Source organism: Acinonyx jubatus, chromosome B4 (genome assembly GCF_027475565.1).
Source record: "Acinonyx jubatus isolate Ajub_Pintada_27869175 chromosome B4, VMU_Ajub_asm_v1.0, whole genome shotgun sequence".
Classification (NCBI taxonomy): domain Eukaryota; kingdom Metazoa; phylum Chordata; class Mammalia; order Carnivora; family Felidae; genus Acinonyx; species Acinonyx jubatus.
The window spans coordinates 21,488,027-21,505,639 of NC_069387.1; the positions used below are offsets into that span (position 1 = coordinate 21,488,027).

Below are 17,613 nucleotides of genomic sequence, written 5' to 3' on the forward strand. Positions count from 1 at the left end.
ACTACAGAGGTAAGTCCCTCCCCTGGTCCCTCATTGGCTGAACGCTACAGAGGTTACATACAGCCTTACCTGGATGTCGCCTGCGCCCATGTAAGGCAAAAAGTAGTCTGATTGGAACAAGTGTACATTTCCGGAGGTGAGGCAGAGACTTTCAGTGTTCTGTGTTCTTTGGTACCTGCTTATTGCAAAGCCTGCAAAAATAAGGCCACAAATTGGAGAGGGGAAGAAGAAATAGGAAGTGAAGTGTCTAAGGGTTTGGGACTTCATTGTGGTGGTGGTGGGGGGGAAGGGGGTTCTCACATATTTTCAATAGGTTGTAAACCTATTAATTAGATAGCACAGCCTTTATTTGGTATTTCTGAAAAAGAATCATCTCCCTTACTTCTCACAGGGTGACAATGGACACTTCCTGTGCTCAGGAAGCACATCAGCTGGGAGACTGGGAGTGGCCATAGCCCTGAATTTCAGCATGGAATCAGCATGAAACCAAATGTACATTACGGCTGCGGTGATGAGAGCGAAGCTTTTACCATTTGTTTTGGACTCCCGCGCTGGTAAATAGTAGACGGCCGACAGTCGATTGACAGGATGGAGGGTAGCTTTAGGATGAAGACATGGAAAATGGTGGCAAACTCTCAGAGATTCCCAGGACAAAGCGTTCTCCCTCCCCATTCCAACGAACTGACAATTTCCTATAAAAAATTTAGGAAATTTTTAAAATGTTTATTGATTTTTTATTTATTTGGAGAGAAAGAGAGAGCGTGCATGCACAGGTGAGCAGGGGAGGGGCAGAGAGGGAGGGAGAGAGAATCCCAAGCAGGCTCCGTGCTCTCATTGCAGAGCCCCACACAGGGCTCAATCCCACCAATGGTGAGATCGCGACCTGAGCTGAAATCAGGAATCGGATGCTTTACTGACCGGGCTGTCCAGGTGCCCCGGAAATTCTTTATTATTGAAAGGAAATAATGCAATTCAACACAAATTCATTGAGTGCTAACTTTTGGACAGCTACTGTAATGAGTTGTGGGTTTACAACGGTGGAAAAAGACTTGTTTCTACCTCAAGTTGCTCACAATGTAGACAGACTCTTAGACAGGTGACCATGCCCACTGATTCCCCGACCAGACTGATTAAGTGCAGGCCCTGATTTTCCATCCCAGATCTACCTGGAACTGCCTGTCATGCCATCATTTTGTTTGCATTTCCTACCTCCAGATCCCAGTCGTAATTAATACTTTATCGATTTACCTTGCCACGTTCGTGGAATTGCTCAGCTACATGCAACCCCGGTTCTTTAATTTATAGAATCAGGCTCAGTCTCTAAACTACCTCTGTCCCTGAACCCCCACTCCTGCTCAGTATCTCTCCCCCTCCCCATGTTAACCTTGGCCCCTATTTATCCTCAGTCTTTGGTCTTGTCCTCATCCCCTACCACACCCTGCCCATCCAAAATCTCATTTACTCTTACGTATATCCTGCCATTTTTGAACCCCTGTAGACTTCAGCAACATGGAGCTAAAATAAAAAAATGGAAAATCACTCATAAGAGTTGCATCCTGGGGGTCGTAACCCATTACATTTTTTTTTTTTTTGATGTTTATTTGTTTTTGAGAGAGACAGAGACAGAATGCGAGTGGGTTAGGGGCAGAGAGAGGGGGAGGCACAGAATCCAAAGCAGGCTCCAGGCTCCGAGCTGTCAGCACAGAGCCCGACGCCGGGCTGGAACTCACAAGCTGTGAGATCATGACCTGAGCCAAAGTCGGATGCTCAACCCACTGAGCCACCCAGGCGCCCCACGATGTAACCCATTAGTGGCCAATTGCAAAAAATCAAGCGAGGACGCTGAAAGAACTGAAGGGGGCAGTAGAGGAACAAGCATGCTTTCTGGTTCTGGTGCTGGAAGAAAAACCAATACAGGAATCCCAGCTTCATCCAATTTTCTCTCACCTTTGTGCTATTTTTCTTCATGTTTTCATTTCTCCCCCTTTTATCCCTAATTCATCTGTTTCTCTCTCCTTCTCATTTCCTTTTTGAGTCTTCCCAATTGCTTCTGAAGGCTTTGTGCAAGCAGAGAGATAATTTCTAGTTGGTTTTTTTTTTCCCCTATCCATCCCGAAATATTAAAGTTGCCATCCTTTGCCTCTTTTTTTTTATCCATTTTAAATCTTACGAAATAAATGGGCTCTAGGGAGTGTTAAAAAGCAAAAACAAAGGGCCCCAAATGGCATCACTCAGGTTACGGCTTAAGTCAGTAACCCAGGGCTTAAGGCTTAACCTAATTGCAGTTTCAACCCATCCCAGAAATGTAAGTCTTAACGGGTCAGTCAGGAATTTTCTGATACTCACCAGAGAGGTTTCTGTCTGTAGGCCTTCTCTGTCCCCCAGAGGAAGAGGAGATTATTTGCATACTAAGACCCTCTGCCCTTCCTCCTAAGGGAAGTGATCTTGCCGTAAACAATTCTTTCTTGTCTTTAGCTAATAACTCTCTTGCTTGACCCTCCTTCCTATAAAAACCTTCCATTTTTTTTAAAGTTTATTTATTTATTTTTGAGAGAGAGCGAGAGAGAGCACAAGCATGTGTGTTTAAGGGGAAGAGAGAGAGGGAGAGAGAGAGAGAATCCCAAGCAGGCTCTGCACTGTCAGCATGGAACCCAATATGGGGCTTGAACTCACGAACTGTGAGGTCATGACCTGAGCTGAAATCAAGAGTCGGTCACTTAACGGATGGAGCCACCCAAACCTTCCATGTTGTACAGCTTCTCAGGGCTCCCCTCTGATTTGATATAAGGGATGCTGCCCTATTCATGAATTATTTAATAGAACAAATTAGATCTTCAGATTTATGCAGCTGAATTTTGTTTTTCAACAGAACTATTGCAATAAAGTATGTTCTGTATCGTCTTTAATACAAAACTTACAAAAATAATACTGGCTGTGTAAAATTACCAAATGTGATTTTAAGCAATTGCCTTTAGAACTTCTAGCCATTGGTTAAATTACTTAAAGCGCTTTCTCAGGAGTATCCATCCACCTGTCCCTGAGGGTCACACCTATTCTGCTACTTGTTTTTGTAAAGAAAGTTTTATTGGAACATTGCCATGCTCATTTGTTTACCTAGAATCTATAAACGCTTTTGCACGGCAACAGCAAAGTTGAGTGGCCCTGACGGACTGTAGGTCCTGCAGAACCTAAAATATTTACTTTCTGGTTTTTACAGTTTGTAGACCCTGCTCTAGGTGTCTGTATTAATTCACTGAGGCTAAATTATGCAGCAGTGGCAGATGGTTGGAAACCTCTATGGCTTACAGGGGCACCTGGGTGGTTCAGCTGGTTAAGCCTCCGATTTCGGCTCAGGTCATGATCTCATAGTCTGTGAGTTCGAGTCCCACATCCGGCTCTGTGCTGACAGCTCAAAGCCTGGAGCCTGCTTCAGATTCTGTGTCTCCCTCTCTGCCCCTCCCTCATTCTCTTTCTCTCTCTCTCTCTCAAGTAAAATAAACATTAAAAAAAAAAACTTAAAAAAAAACAAATTTCAGTGGTTTACAACAAAGGGCTAGTTTTTACTCACATGTGCAATCTTTGAAGGTGAGCTTTGATGTTTCACTCCAGGATTTGGGCTGAAGGAGCAGCTCCCATATGGAATAGTGTTGACTTAGGAGAAAGGGAACAGAAAGAAGGTGTGGAATCATGATAGCTCCTAAAACTGATGCCGTAGCCTGGGTCTGAGGACCCAGAGAGGATCCTATGGGACCAACCAAGAAGGTCCTTGGCTTCACACAGGATAGAGATCAAATGTGAGCCAGCGGGAGGTGAGAGCAGAGTTTATTGAGGATGTAGAGAGAGTACAGATACAGATGGACCGTCCAGGAGACTCAGAAAGGAAAAGGAGCATGAGTCTCATCTTTGCTTGGGGTCTTGGGTTTTTATTGGTGACTGTGGTCTGGTGCACCTGTCCACTCAGGCATCCAAGAACTGATCCGAACATGGACAGGGGCCAGGTGTCCTTCAGAGCTCACTCAACACCTGAAGCCGGGGTGGGGGGCGGTTTTGACGTCAAGGTGTTTGCGGTCAGTGGTCTTGGAGAACGTTTATGGAGACCCTGCATAATCACTACCTAGATGTTATCTATCCTGCTGGAAGACTCCAAAGAAATCATTAACTCCTTGGCCATGTTTTACAAGGAGGACATACATTAAGGCCCACATGCACAAGCAGGGAAGGGACAGGGAGAGAGGGAGAGAGAGAATCCCAAACAGGCTCCATGCTGTCTGCGCAGAGCCAGACTCGGGGCTGGAACTCATGAACTCATGAGATCGTGACCTGAGCTGAAATCAAGAGTTGGAGGCTTAACCGACTGAGCCACCCAGGCGCTCCTACTTCAAGCACCCTCAAAAGGGACATGACTCAGGGTGTCCAGGCTTTCCTCGACCCCTGGGTTCTCTTCTCCATTCAGTTCTGAACATGCCCTCTTTTGTCCCAGCTCTAACGGAACTAAACATGAGTTCACTCCCTGGTGAGTTACAGACAGAGACTGCACCAGGTGGGGTTGTCACACAAAGGAAACTTTATCTGTAGAAGATAAGGAGGTCATGGGGAATAACTTCCAAAGCCATGACTCCTAGAGTGGGTGTGACTGGGTTTCTTTCATTTTGGGTTAGGAGGAATATTCAGGAAGGGGAGTTTTGACATCACATATGAAGGCGGGCATAAGGTTGCACAGGTGTACTTAAAAAACATGCCTCTACTCATATCATATGTTATGTCAGAGAAGCTTGTGCTCCTGCGTGGGCGGGGATTGTAACACTATAATGAGGTAGAGGTCGCTGTCCGACAACCTGTGGTCCATCTGGCAGGTATGAGTCAGTGGTTGAGCTCAACCTGGTGTAGCAACTCCAGAGCTCTTCCTGTTTGCATCTAAAAGATAAGGTTCAGGGTACCTGGGTGGCTCAGTCAGTTAAGCGTCCAACTTGGGCTCAGGTCACGATCTTGTAGGTTGTGAGTTCAAGCCCGCTTGGGGCTCTCTACTGTCCTTGCAGGCCTGCTTGGAATTCTCCATCTCCCTCGCTCTCTGCCCCTCCCCCACTCGCTTGCTCACTCTCCCTCAAAAATAAGTAAACATAAAAAAAATTTTTTTTAAAGTTAAAGTTAACATTCCCGTGAAGAAGGCAGGTCAGTGATGGTCTTGCTGGTGGACAGCTTTAACCTCATCAACCCTGTGGGGCACGATTTCACAATCACCTACCTCTCCCCAATCCCTGACACTCCAACTGTGCTCTTCGAAATTCACTCTGTTCACTTCTCTATCTCTGCAAATTCTTCTCTAAACCATCCTCTTCATCTTCTTGCTCTGAATGAAACCTAGCTCTTCCCTGAAGCCACTGCTGCCTCAGCAGATCTTTCAAAGGACATGCTTTTCCTGCCTACACCCTGGCTCCCTTTGGACACAGCGGGTGGAAGGATATCCTCCTTTTCCCCACACTGCCACTTCCAGGCCTTTCTCCTCCCCTCTGCCTTAATACTTTCAGCCCCGAATCTCCTATCAAGAGACATTGCCAGGGGGCTTGGGTGGCTCAGTCGGTTAACCATCTGACTTTGGCTCGGGTCATGATCTCGCGGTTGTTGAGTTTGAGCCCCACATAGGGCTCTGTACTGTCAGCACAGAGCCGGCTTCAGATCCTCTATCCCCCTCTCTCTGCCCTCCCCTCACTCTCTCTCTCTCAAAAATAAACAAACAAAAAAAATTATAAAAAAAAAAAAAAAAAGACAGACATTGCCACCCACTGCCGATCCTTGTTGCAGACCGTGGGTCATTCCTGCTCATTCCTTGAGGACATTAGCTCCTGACACACTAACTCCTTTAAGGACAGTCCTGTCATCATTCTTGTGACATAAATGTCTGTGCTTTTAACTCCTTGATCTCCCAGTTTGTTACCTCCCCTCGTGGAACGGCCTTGGGTCCAACCCTTCCTCATCACGTTCCCCTTGTTCATTGTCTTGATCTTCTTGTTACCAGTGATAACATTCCAAAGTTCCCATTGTAAGCAGCCCCACTCTCTAACCATCATCTTGTATCTGTCTAACTCATTTCCTCTGGGATTCTTTTTTTTTTTTATGTTTATTTTTGAGAGACAGAACGTGAGCAGGGGAGGGGCAGAGAGAGAGAATCCAAAGTAGGGCTCCAGTCCTGAGCTGTCAGTCCAGAGCCTGACGTGGGACTCTTGAACCCACAGACCGCAAGGTGATGACCTGAGCTGAAGTCAGACGCTTAACTGAATGAGCCACCCAGGCGCCCCAAGGTTTTGGGATTCTAACTCCAATAATGGTTGGACCTCATTGGGACCTCCAATACCACTTTTGCTCTGTCCCACTCTGCCCGGCTGAGGATCTGTGGTCCATCATGCACACAACATCCATTGCATTGTTCCCCCTGGTGAAAAGTTCAACTCTTCACCCATTGCAGCTGGACAGGGGTTGAGAAAAACATGCTTGTTAAATTCATGGACTGTTTTAGTCCATTCTAGCTGCTAAAACAAAATACCACAGACGGGGGGGCATATAAACAACAGAAATTTATTTTTTACAGTTCTAGAGGCTGGAGGGTCTGAGATCAAGGCACCAACATGGTCATTCTGGTGAGAGCCCTCTCCCTGGCTCATACCTGGTGCCTTCTGGCTGTATCCTCACGTGGTAGAAGGAGACCAGAAGCTCTCGGGGGTCTCTTTTATAAGACTGCTAAGTCCGTGAGGGCTCCACCCCCATTACCTAAGCACTTCTTCAAAGCCCCACATCCTAATACTATCACATCAGACACTGGGATTTCAACCTATGAATTTTGGGGACATTTATACATGGCATGAATCTTAAGTGAGGTCCTAGAGCTATAGGTCATGACTACCATAATTATGTAGTCTGTTTCCTTTCCAGCTGTTCTAGATAAATCTTCCACACTTTCTCCTTTCCCTTCAAACTCTCAACATCTTCTCCCTCTCAGCTGGATGACATAGTATTTTACTGAGTAAATGGGAGCAAAGAGAAGATTCTTTCCACACGTTCCCCCTTCCATCTGATCCCTCGTAGTCCTCTTGGTCCTGTGGAAGAACTGACTTTGTTTCTATCTCAAGTCACATCTCACGCCCCCCTCTGGTGTAGTAGATCCTTTCCTTCCTACCTAATCAAGGACTCTGTTCCAATATCTGTCTGGATTCTTGTTTAATATATTAATACTATCAGCAAACCAACATGCTGTCGTTTTTTCCGTCTTAAAGTGCCTCTCTCGACCCCACGTATCCTTCCGGGTACTGCCACATTCCTCTGCACCTCTCAGAAGAGTTGTCTCTAGTCATTCCCTCCTTTTCCTGTCCTTCACCCCTCTGCAATTCGGCTTCCATTCCTCTCCCCCACCAACTCACTAACAAGGCTTTCACATTGTATTCCAATGGCCTGTTGTGTGTCTTCATCTGAATTTACTTCCCAGCAGCATTTGATAAGCCGATCTCTTTCTCCTTAAAGTATATTATTTCACCTTCCAAGACACTGTAGGTTCCTTGTTTTCTTTCTACCTTGCTGGCTGGTGCTTCTCCGTCTTCTTCGCTTGTCCCTCCCCTTCCTCCGGGTTGCTATTACAGTACTTCTGTGATTCTCCATCATTCATTTTCTCTTCTCTAACTAACTATGCTTCTTCCTGAGGGAGACTATTCAGTCCCATGAGTTTAAATGCCCCAGTTATGTCCACACCCTGGACCTCTGCCTTGTCTTCCAGACTTATAATCCAGTTGTCCACTTGACGTTTCCATTTGGATGTCTCACAGGCAGCTCAAACTTAGAACGTCCGACATCAGACTCTTGATAATAGCTGGCATGAGGCTGTTTTGAAAATCAAGTGAAACAATACATATGCGGCATTTGGATTTTTACCTATTATTATAATTGCATGGAATAGGTATTCAATAAATATTTGTTAAATAAATAAATATTACAGTAAATCACCAGGGGAATAATATGCTGTCTTAGGGAGTCAGCAATAATAAATATATGTTGATGATAAAGAGAATGAGTAATGCGGTTTATTTTAGTGTCTACTATGTACCAGGCACAGTTATAGGCACTGAGACTATAATAGGGAAAAATACAGACAAAATTATTTTTCTTTCAAAGTTTACAATCTAGAGGGTGAAAGGGGAAGGAGACAAATAGACGAACAAACATACATACTATGTCAGATGGTGATAAATGCAATGGAAAAAAATAAGGTAGAGGAGAGAGATTAAGAGTGCTCAGGTTTGGTAGGGGAGGCTCTTTCAGACAGCACTGTGTATTAGTAAATTATTGCTATTGCCATGCAACAAACCTCCCCTAGACTTGAAACAGTAATATACTCTTCGCTCACACGGTTTCTGTGGGTAAGGAATTTCAGAGCACCTTAGCCTGGTGGTTCTGGCTCAGAGCCTCTTATAAGTGGGCAGTCAAGATGTCGGCTGAGGCTTCAGCCATCTGAAAGTGTGAGTAGGTCCGGAGTTGGTTCCATCACAGGCTGGTAAGCTGATTCTGGCCTTTGGCAGGAGGCCTCAGTTCCTTGCCGTGCGGACCTTTCCATCGGGGTGCTTCATGGCCTCAGCGCATGGCAGTTTGCTTCCCTTGGAGATGATCCCAAACACATCAAAGTATCAGCTCAATGTTTTTTATAAGCTGGTGTCCAAATCATGCATGTAGTTTCCACAATATTCTGTTGGTCACACAGGTCAGTCAGGTTCAGTGTGGGAGGGGACCACACAAGGGTATTAGTACTAGGAGGTGAGGCTCACGGGCAGCCATTGCAGAGGCTGGCTACCACAGGGCTGCATGGTCTCTCACTCTCCTTCATGCTCATTTCATCTCCAGAATTATAAGGGATAATAGTAATGTGTGTAAATCACCAATTTGGGGACAGTTCCCACAGCAGATGATGGGAAGTCAGGGACAGATACTCTGAAAAGATAACATTCCACCAGGGGGTTGGCCATGTGAGGGAAGGGGTGTCCAGGCAACAGAAAAGAAATAATTGAGAGGCCCCGAAATAGGAGCATGCTTGGCGAATTGGAAGAATAGCAAGGTGGGTGGTGATGAATCGAAGGAAGAGAGCCAGGGTAATGTCGGTGATGCAGGCAGACAGGTGGGGCCAGATAATGTTGGGGTTTAGAAATAATCATAACAATTTCCAATTTGGGGCACCTGGGTGGCTTAGTCAGTCAAGCATCTGACTCTTGATCTCAACTCAGGTCTTGCTCTCAAGGTTGTGAGTTCAAGCCCCATGTTGGGTTCCATGCTGGGCATGAGGCCTACTTCAAACAAACAAACAAACAAACCCAAGAAAGTTTCCACTTTACTTTGAGACTTACTTTGAGAAGTCATTGAAAGGACTTATCTAACCATTGGAATGACATAATTTATTAGACTTATATTTGAAATGTCTCAGTCTGGTTGTTCTGTGGAGAAAAAAAAAAACTGTAGGGAGGCAAGAGTGGAAGAAAAAGAGCAGTGAAGAGATTGCTTTTATATAGTCCAGGGGATAAACTGGGGGTGATAGAGACTGATAGAATTCTAGAAATGGATTGAAACTACAGTCACCAAGATCTACTTATAGATTGGATGTGAGCTGCAATGACGGAAAAAAATACACTGAGAACGATTTGTAAGGCTTGGCCCAAACAACGAAATGAGCCAAGTTGGTATTTACTAAGATGGGGAGGAGAATGAGGAGGATTTGTGGCTTGTTTTGGAGGGAGGGCTAATGTTCTGTTTGGAAAGCTTAAGTTAATTTCCAAGGGGAAATATAGGTTAGATAGGTATGTCTGGGGTTCAGAGTTTGACTAGATGTATAAATCGATGAGCCATGAACATTTAGATGGTATTTAGAGCCAGCAGGCTGAGATCATCACAGGAGTGATAGGTAGAGGGGTATCTGGGTGGGTCAGTCAGCTAAACGTGCGACTCTTAATTTCAGCTCAGGTCATGATCTCACCATTTGTGAGATGGAGCCCTGTGTTGGGCTCTGTGCTGACAGCATGAAGCCTGCTTGGGATTTTCTCTCTCCCTCTCTCTCTGCCCCTCCCCTGCCCATGCTCTCTTTCTCTCAAAATAAATAAACACTAAAAAACCAAAAAGGGGTGGGACACCTGGGTGGCTCAGTCATTTGGGCATCCAACTTCGGCTCAGGTCATGATCTCATGGCTCATGGGTTCGAGTCCCGCATCAGGCTCTGTGCTGATGGCTCAGAGCCTGAACCCTGCTTCAGATTATGTGTCTCCTCTCTCTGCCCCTCCCTTGCTCTCTCTTTCTCTCTCTCTCTCTCTCTCCCTCTCTCAAAAATAAATAAACATTAAAAAAAAGTGGTAGGTAGAGAAGAGGTTCAAGAAGAAAGCCCTAGGACATTGTAGCATTTGTAAGTTGGCAAGAAGAGGATCCATCAAAGAGGCTGAGACTAAGGGGCCAAGGATGAAGAAGGAGAGCAAGAGTGTGTTGTCCAGAAACCGAGAGAAGAAATATTTCAAGGAGGAAATGAGGTTATATGTGTCAAATCCTGCTGATAATGAAGAGAAAGAATAAAAACTGATGACTGGATTTGATCATTTAGAAGTCATGGGTGACTTTGAGGAAAGCAGAGAAGTGGTATAGTACCTAGACAGAAATGTGGGGACCACAGAGACATTTTAAGATGGAAGCATGTGTAAATGCTGATGGAGAAGATTCTGTAGAGAAAGAAAAGTTGACGACGCAGGAGAAAGGAGATATTTGCAGAACTGAAATTGTTGAGTAGGAAAGAGGGGGTGAGATCTAATGCACAAGGACCAAGTTCATTGTTTCAAAAGCGAAGACAGGAATATGGCTACAGCTACAAAAAGTTAGTAGATTTGTGGACAGGGATCGCATTTTGTCTCATTGAAATAAGAAGCACTCAGCTGATCTTGCAGAGGGTAAGGGGTTTGGGAGGTTTGAGAAGACAGAAGGTGTGGAATATTTGTTTAGGAGAGCACACTTGCTAAAAGCGCACAACTGGCAGGCAGTGTTGAGGGTCAACCTGTCGCTTATGGTCGTGATTTTGCAGAAAGAGCAGTCGGCATGACTGTGTCTTCCTTAGTTGCACAGGTGCAGGTGAGGAGTGGAGAGAGAGAGAGTCAGATGTGGTCAAGGATGGAGTTTTTCAGGTAGTTATGAGTGAAGGAGTAATGAATATGGTGTTGGGAGTGTTTGGCAAGGGGCGCTTACCATGTCGATCACGGAATTTGAGCCGAGTGTGAAGAAAAGTGAGGCTGTGAGAGGGGGAAAGAACAATGGAAATGATGTGCCAATAGAGTCAAACACTGCTGGAGTTGGGGTGTGGGAGAGCGAGCCGGTGGGAAGTAGGTGGGGTGTCTGAAAGTGGGGTTTTAGATGAGATGCCCTTGTTGGTAGTGATTGGGACTAGGGGCCGAGCACGGAGAGGGTCGTGGCCGAGGTGAGCTGGAACCAGATCCTTGCTGGTGACGAGTCAAAGCTTCGTAGGCTGATGAGTTAAATGTAACTTCCATATGGAGTATCCCCAAGAATCCCCAAGAATGCTCTTGTTGACGGCTCCAAAACCTTGAGTAAATGGAAGGCAGTGACTATGAGTTCTGTGACAACAATAATTAAAGGTTGCCAGGTACCTTCTAATGCTAATTTTATGAGCTTGGCTATTTCATTCAATCAGTATAGGTCTCAGTATACTTGTGCAAAAATAGGAAACTCGGTCTATGTCATCTCCAAATTCCCCCTGTTCTAGGATTCCACAACAGATTTTAAAAACGTATGTAACCATCTTGGAAGACTCTTCTGTTAACTGGAGAACAGCTGACCTGTATTTCCAGCTTTCCGACCATATAAGGAAATCTATTTACTTCAGGTTGTAATGTATGATCTTGCTAATTTGCAAGGGCATTTTCTTATGGCTAGCAAGTTAAACAAGGGTCTTGTTAGGTTGAAAGAGGTAGAAGGTCAGGGAGGGAGGGAGAGACAAAATTCAATTCTACAAGTGTTTATTAAGTACCAACCCGGCGAATTTGGAATTAACGTTGTTGGAGGTTCTACCATTAGAGAGAAAATTGCATGACTGTTCGTTTATGAAATGAGTCAACAGGGAGTCTTTGGCCCCAGGAATCTAATTGAGTGAACATCCCCACGTATTATCAGAGAGGAGTCCCTCACTCCTCAGTTCTCCCTTGACCTTGCCGTCATCCTGCTATTAAAGCACTTTCTCATCGCAAAGTCGTAATTTGGTTTCTTCTCTATCACCCTGTCTGGAATTGGAAGTCCGGGAGGGAAGGATTGTTTGTTATCTTAAAAGCTTAGAATCGCAGTGCCTGATACACTGATCACTTGATAAATGGCTCATCAATTCAGGATTGAATGATAGATTGAGTGTATGAATGGAAGCAGGAGCCATGCATTTATTTGCTTCAGTGTCTGTTAAAAAATGACCATCTGACAGGTTGTTGTTCACCGTACAGCTTAGGAGTTTGTTGTAGATATTTAAAGTATGCATCGGGGGGCACCTGGGTGGCTCAGTCGGTTGAGTGCCCAACTCTGGATTGTGGCTCAGGTCATGGTCTCACAGTTTGTGAGTTCAAGCCCCACGTCAGGCTTTGTGCTGACAGCATGGAGCCTGCTTGGGATTCTCTCTCTCTCTCTCTCTCTCTCTCTCTCTGCCCCTCCCCTGCTCTTATTCTCTCTCTCTCTCAATAAATAAATAAATAAACATTTACAAAAAAGTATACGCTGGAACGAGAATGTGAGGAATCACATGACGAGGCTGAGAGGGTGGTTGGCTTTTGCTAAATGGCATCCCTTTTTCACTCTGGGATTTTGATGAATCTCATACGTCTGTCTGGCAATATCTTCTTTCCTCGTTCACACGCCTTCTGATTTCAACTTGCGTTACCCCATCAAAGCATTTCTAATAATCTAGGTCTTTTAGAAACTCTGGAGCCCAGAATCCTCAAAAGGCCTAAAGGAAGAGTTTTGAGAAACTAGGCTCTCTCTTGGCCTTTTCTTTCTCTGTAGGGGGCTCTGGCCATGATCTCCTGCAACGGACTTTGGTGAGTCAGGGCACAAGGGGAATGGGGGGAGACTCACGGTTTCCTTATTTCTAACGGATAAAGTGTTATTTTTTTTTATTGTATCGTGTTTCTTTTTTTAAAAAAAAATGTTTATTTTTGAGAGAGAGAGAGAGGGAGATTGAGAGTGCATGAGTGGGGGAAATGGAGAGAGAGAGTGGGACAGAGGATCCAAATCGGGCTGCATGCAGACAGCAGTGAGCCGGATTCGGGGCTCGAGCGCACGAACCCTGAGATCACACCCTGAGCTGAATGCAGTTGGACGGTCAACCGACGGAGCCACCCAGGGGCCCCAATTTTATTGCATTTCTAACTGGACGCTGAGCCATTTGCCCTAGCCCCGGAAAGGATCAGTGAAACTCCGACGTGAACTCTTGAGCTGGCGCTTGGTTTTTCAAGAAGGCTCTCTGCTGACAAGCCAGGCCTGTCCTCCATGCCCGGGATGGGTGAGGTGGCCTCTGTTACATGGAGTTGGGATTCACCCCGGGATGAAATCATTCATGGTCTCGCCTTTGCCTGTAGTCAGCTAAGAGACTCTGGCAAGTGGCTTCCCCCTGGGGACCTCGTTCTCTCTTCTCACCTGTAAGATCAAGGGTTGACTCAAGAGGACCGGGATGATCTTTTGCAATTCTCACTTCCGGAATGCTGTGGACTTTTTCTTTTCCCCCCACACCGGTCATGGTTGTTGGCTCTGAGGGACCTCTGCCTAGACACTCCCTTCTTGAGATAACGTTTCAGTTGTAAATCTTCTCCAGGCTCCACTTCAGTCCTCCCATTTGTATCTCTCACGTCATTGTTTTCTCGGTCACATCTACTCTGGGTTGGTTTGCAAGCCTTCTGGCAAAATTGAACTCCACTCGGCATACGCTTATTGAGGTATTAATCCGAGCCACGCACCGGGGACCCAGAACAGGAAAAGCTCTGTCCCCCCCGGGCTCTCGCAGCTTGGCAGAAATAATGCCAGCTAGCTTCTGTGCTGTGGGTTCCATTTTAAAGATCTTAGGTGCTCACGAACATTACCTGTCTCCCCTGCCCTGCAAATTTTATTCATGAATTGCCAAAAGGCTATCAAGAAGTTACCCGGAGTATCAGTGAATGCAAATGGCGGTGAACATTTTTCTCTGCTCTTTTGGAGCAAAGGCAATATGCACCTTCCACCTGGTGTTAATTTAGCTGGACTATTCCGCTCCGCAGGACTGTTACCTTACTATGACTCTAGTTTTTAACAAAACGAAAACATTCAGTAAAGAGGACAGTGTTTACAATTCTGAGGGTTTGGGGTTGAAAGGAAAGCAGTGGCTGCGAGCTGTGTGGAGTCCTGGGGCCGCCTGGCCGTGAGGGAGGGAGGTCACCCCCGCGAGCGAGAGGCGCAGTAGCTCCCCCTAAGGGTGATGCTACTGAGTTGCTTTGCTGACCTACTGTTTGCCCATTAAGGGTGTTTAAAAAGCAAACTCTTAGCTCCAGTTTTGCTCCAAGAGAATAAACTCTTTAGGACCAAGGGAATCTGTCCATTCCCACCCTCGGCAAGAGCTGAGCCAGACTCGAGGCCCGGAAATGGCAACTTCCTAAGTTTCCACCGTGAGGGTCGTTTTGTGACGTCACAGTCACAGAGTCTCCAATTGTCACATACTTCCTGTAAGCACGATTATACTTCCAAGGAAAGAGTCCAGTGAGTTTTGAACGTCCTCACCTCTGCTCCTCTCCATTTTCTTTAATATTAGGGAATGGAGAACATTGTATTTTATACACTTTATAGCTGAAATTTGGTTACTCCTTGTTGATTTTTGGTAGGTTTATTGTCTGATTATTAATTATTGTTGACATTTCTCATTAATGAATGGCTATCCGGAAAAAAATTATATCAGTTTCGTATAGGATTTGTAAAACACTAAAAAACATGCTTGTTCTTAAAGACTATTAAATTAGAAAAAACAATGCATTATGGGGTGCCTGGGTGGCTCAGTTGGTTAAGCCTCTGACTCTTGATTTCGGCTCAGGTCATGATCTTAGGGATCTGTGGGTTCAAGCTCCGAATCTGGCTCTGTGCTGACAGTATGGAGCCTGCTTAGGATTCTCTCTCTCTCTCTCTCTCTCTCTCTGTCCCTCTCCTGCTTGTGCTCTCTCTCTCAAAGCAAATAAATAAACTTTAAAAAAATTAAAAAAGAAGAGAATGCATTTTAGGAAACACATCTTTTTAATGTAATTTATCCCTTCTTTTACTACAATTTCTAACCTCTTATTTCCTCTCCTGAGTTGTTAGCTCTTTGAAGTAGAACATTATTTGGTTCACTTTTGTGTTCTTTCTAATTCTAAATGCCTATCACAAAGGAAGAATATGATGAATCTTGGTGAAATGTCATGGATTTTATTATTTATTTACTCCTTTTAAAGAGAGAGAGAGGGCACAAGTGAGTGAGGGGCAGTGAGAGAGAGGGAGGGAGGGAGAGAGGGAGAGAGAAAGAGAGAGAGAGAAGCGGGGCTCACCCAGGGCTCGTGTTTTTACCCAAAGCTGGGCTGGTGCTCACCTGATGTGGGACTTGAACTCACTACTGTGAGATCATAACTTGAGCCCAAGTCAGATGCTTATCGACTGAGCCACCCGGGCTCCCTAATGTCGTGGATTTTAGAAAAACGCCGATATGAGCGATGAAGCACATCACTGACCCATTTGTTACCTGACAAGAGAGGACAAGCGACTTGCCCACGGTCATGCAGCTAGCAAGCAGGAGGGCCTGGATTCAAACTTAAGCAATTTGGTTCCAGAGTTCCCCGTATACAGTCAGGTATATGAAATAGTGTATATCCCTTCTGCCCTCCTGCTGCAGCTGATACTGTCTTCCTTCCCTTCAAGAGCCCTGGGTTTTACATGGGTGTCCGTACCTCCTGCATGCAGCTCATTTACTAGGGGGCAGTTGATTTCACTTCCGGTTACTGAGATGGGGCATGTAGCTTGGGCCCTAAAGTGACAATTGGGGTCCCCTTCTGTGGCCTGACTTACTGCATCAGGGGTGGGCAGTAAGCCTGCAGACCATGTCTGCTGAGGCATTTCTGGGAGGGAAGTGTCCTCTGTCTTCTGGAAGAATTTTGGATGACCATTTTCTTTCTCTTTCCTTAGATATGAATGGGAGCAGGCAGCTGTGGATGGCCAAAGCAGGGCCACTGGAAGTAAAGCTGGCATTGACAAGGGCAGACAGGTGCAGAAGGAAACCTGGTTTTGGATGACATTGGTGAGTAACTGAGTCAAACCACCCTTGAAGCCAACCCTACCTCTAAGCAGTCAGTCATGTTAGCCATTCATCTCTTACTGTTTCAGCTACTTTGAGTTTTTTGTTTGTTTGTTCTGTTTTTTGTTTGCTTGTTTTGGGGTTTTTTTGACAGAGAGAGAGAAAGAGAGAGAGAGAGAGCAAGCATGGGGGGTGGCAGAGAGAGAGGGAGAGAGAAAGAATCCCAAGCTGACAGCATGGAGCCAGATGTGGGGCTCGAACCCATGAACCGTGAGATCATGACCTGAGCTGAAGTCAAGGGTCTGATGCTCCGCTGACTGACTGAGCCACCCAGGCATCTAAACACAATTTTTTTTTTAATCACTCAGTGGAAACTATTCATGGCCATAATTTGGGAAGGTAAGATTTCGTGCCTTTCTCAAGAAGCTAACTGTTCAGAACCTTGACCAAGTAGAGTTGTTAAACTTGGAAAGAAGTAATTAGATCTCAGTATTTAAGAGCTGTGTGATAACTAGTTCATGTTATATTTACAACTCTATATTCGAATACAACCTAAATGTCAGGTGCCTGAGTACGAATATAAAAATATCAGAACCTGCTGTTACTGCAGCTGAACCTAAATTATCTCCTTTAGGGAAAATCAATACTTCTCTTTTAAGCCAAGCTCAGATTCCCACATGTACTTCCAAATGACAAGTAATTAATGGCCAAGGAAAATATTTTTTAAAAATACCTCTACAGAGGTAAAAATTATGAAAAAATGCTACTTGCCTCTTATGAGAATTAGGAAAATCCTCCTTTAACTCCTCTCATACAGAGGATTTTACTTCTCCCCTAAAGTAGAGTCCACTAAATAACTTCTGGAATGGAAGTTGTGATTGTTGGTGAATATAAGGGCAAGTAATTCAAGGAAAAAGACAAATAATCTAAAGATAAAACCAGTATCTTGAAAGAACGTTTCTTTAAAATTTCAGTGGTTCTAAATTTTAAAATATTTTTGTAATGTTTACTTATTTGTCTGTGTGTGTGTGTGTGTGTGTGTGTGTGTGAGAGAGAGAGAGAGAGAGAGAGAGAGAGAAAGAGAGAGAGAGAGAGGCAGACCAAGCTCTGAGCTGTCAGCACGGAGCCTGATATGAGGCTTGACCTCACGAACTGCGAGATCATGACCTGAGCTGAAGTCAGACACTTAACTGACTGAGCCACCCAGGCACCTCTCAGTGGTTCTAAATTTTAAACTAGAAGGGAAGGGCTTCTGTTGGTACTAAGCTAGCCTAGAGAACTAT

The 17,613-nt window shown here is 45.1% G+C and overlaps 1 long non-coding RNA gene across 3 annotated transcripts in view; it reads left to right on the forward strand.

The window, feature by feature from the left end:
* The first annotated feature begins 245 nt into the window (after positions 1–245).
* The window catches only part of LOC106969751 (uncharacterized), a 53,860-nt gene continuing 36,492 nt past the window's right edge, over positions 246–17,613 (forward strand). Inside the window, exons 1-2 of one of the 3 annotated variants that reach the window (XR_003425252.2) lie at positions 246–554; positions 16,222–16,333. This is a non-coding gene — a long non-coding RNA (uncharacterized LOC106969751). Of the gene's footprint in view, positions 555–14,748; positions 14,894–16,221; positions 16,334–17,613 lie in introns of those variants that run through there. The other 2 variants (XR_008299953.1, XR_008299954.1) reach the window with 2 other exon arrangements.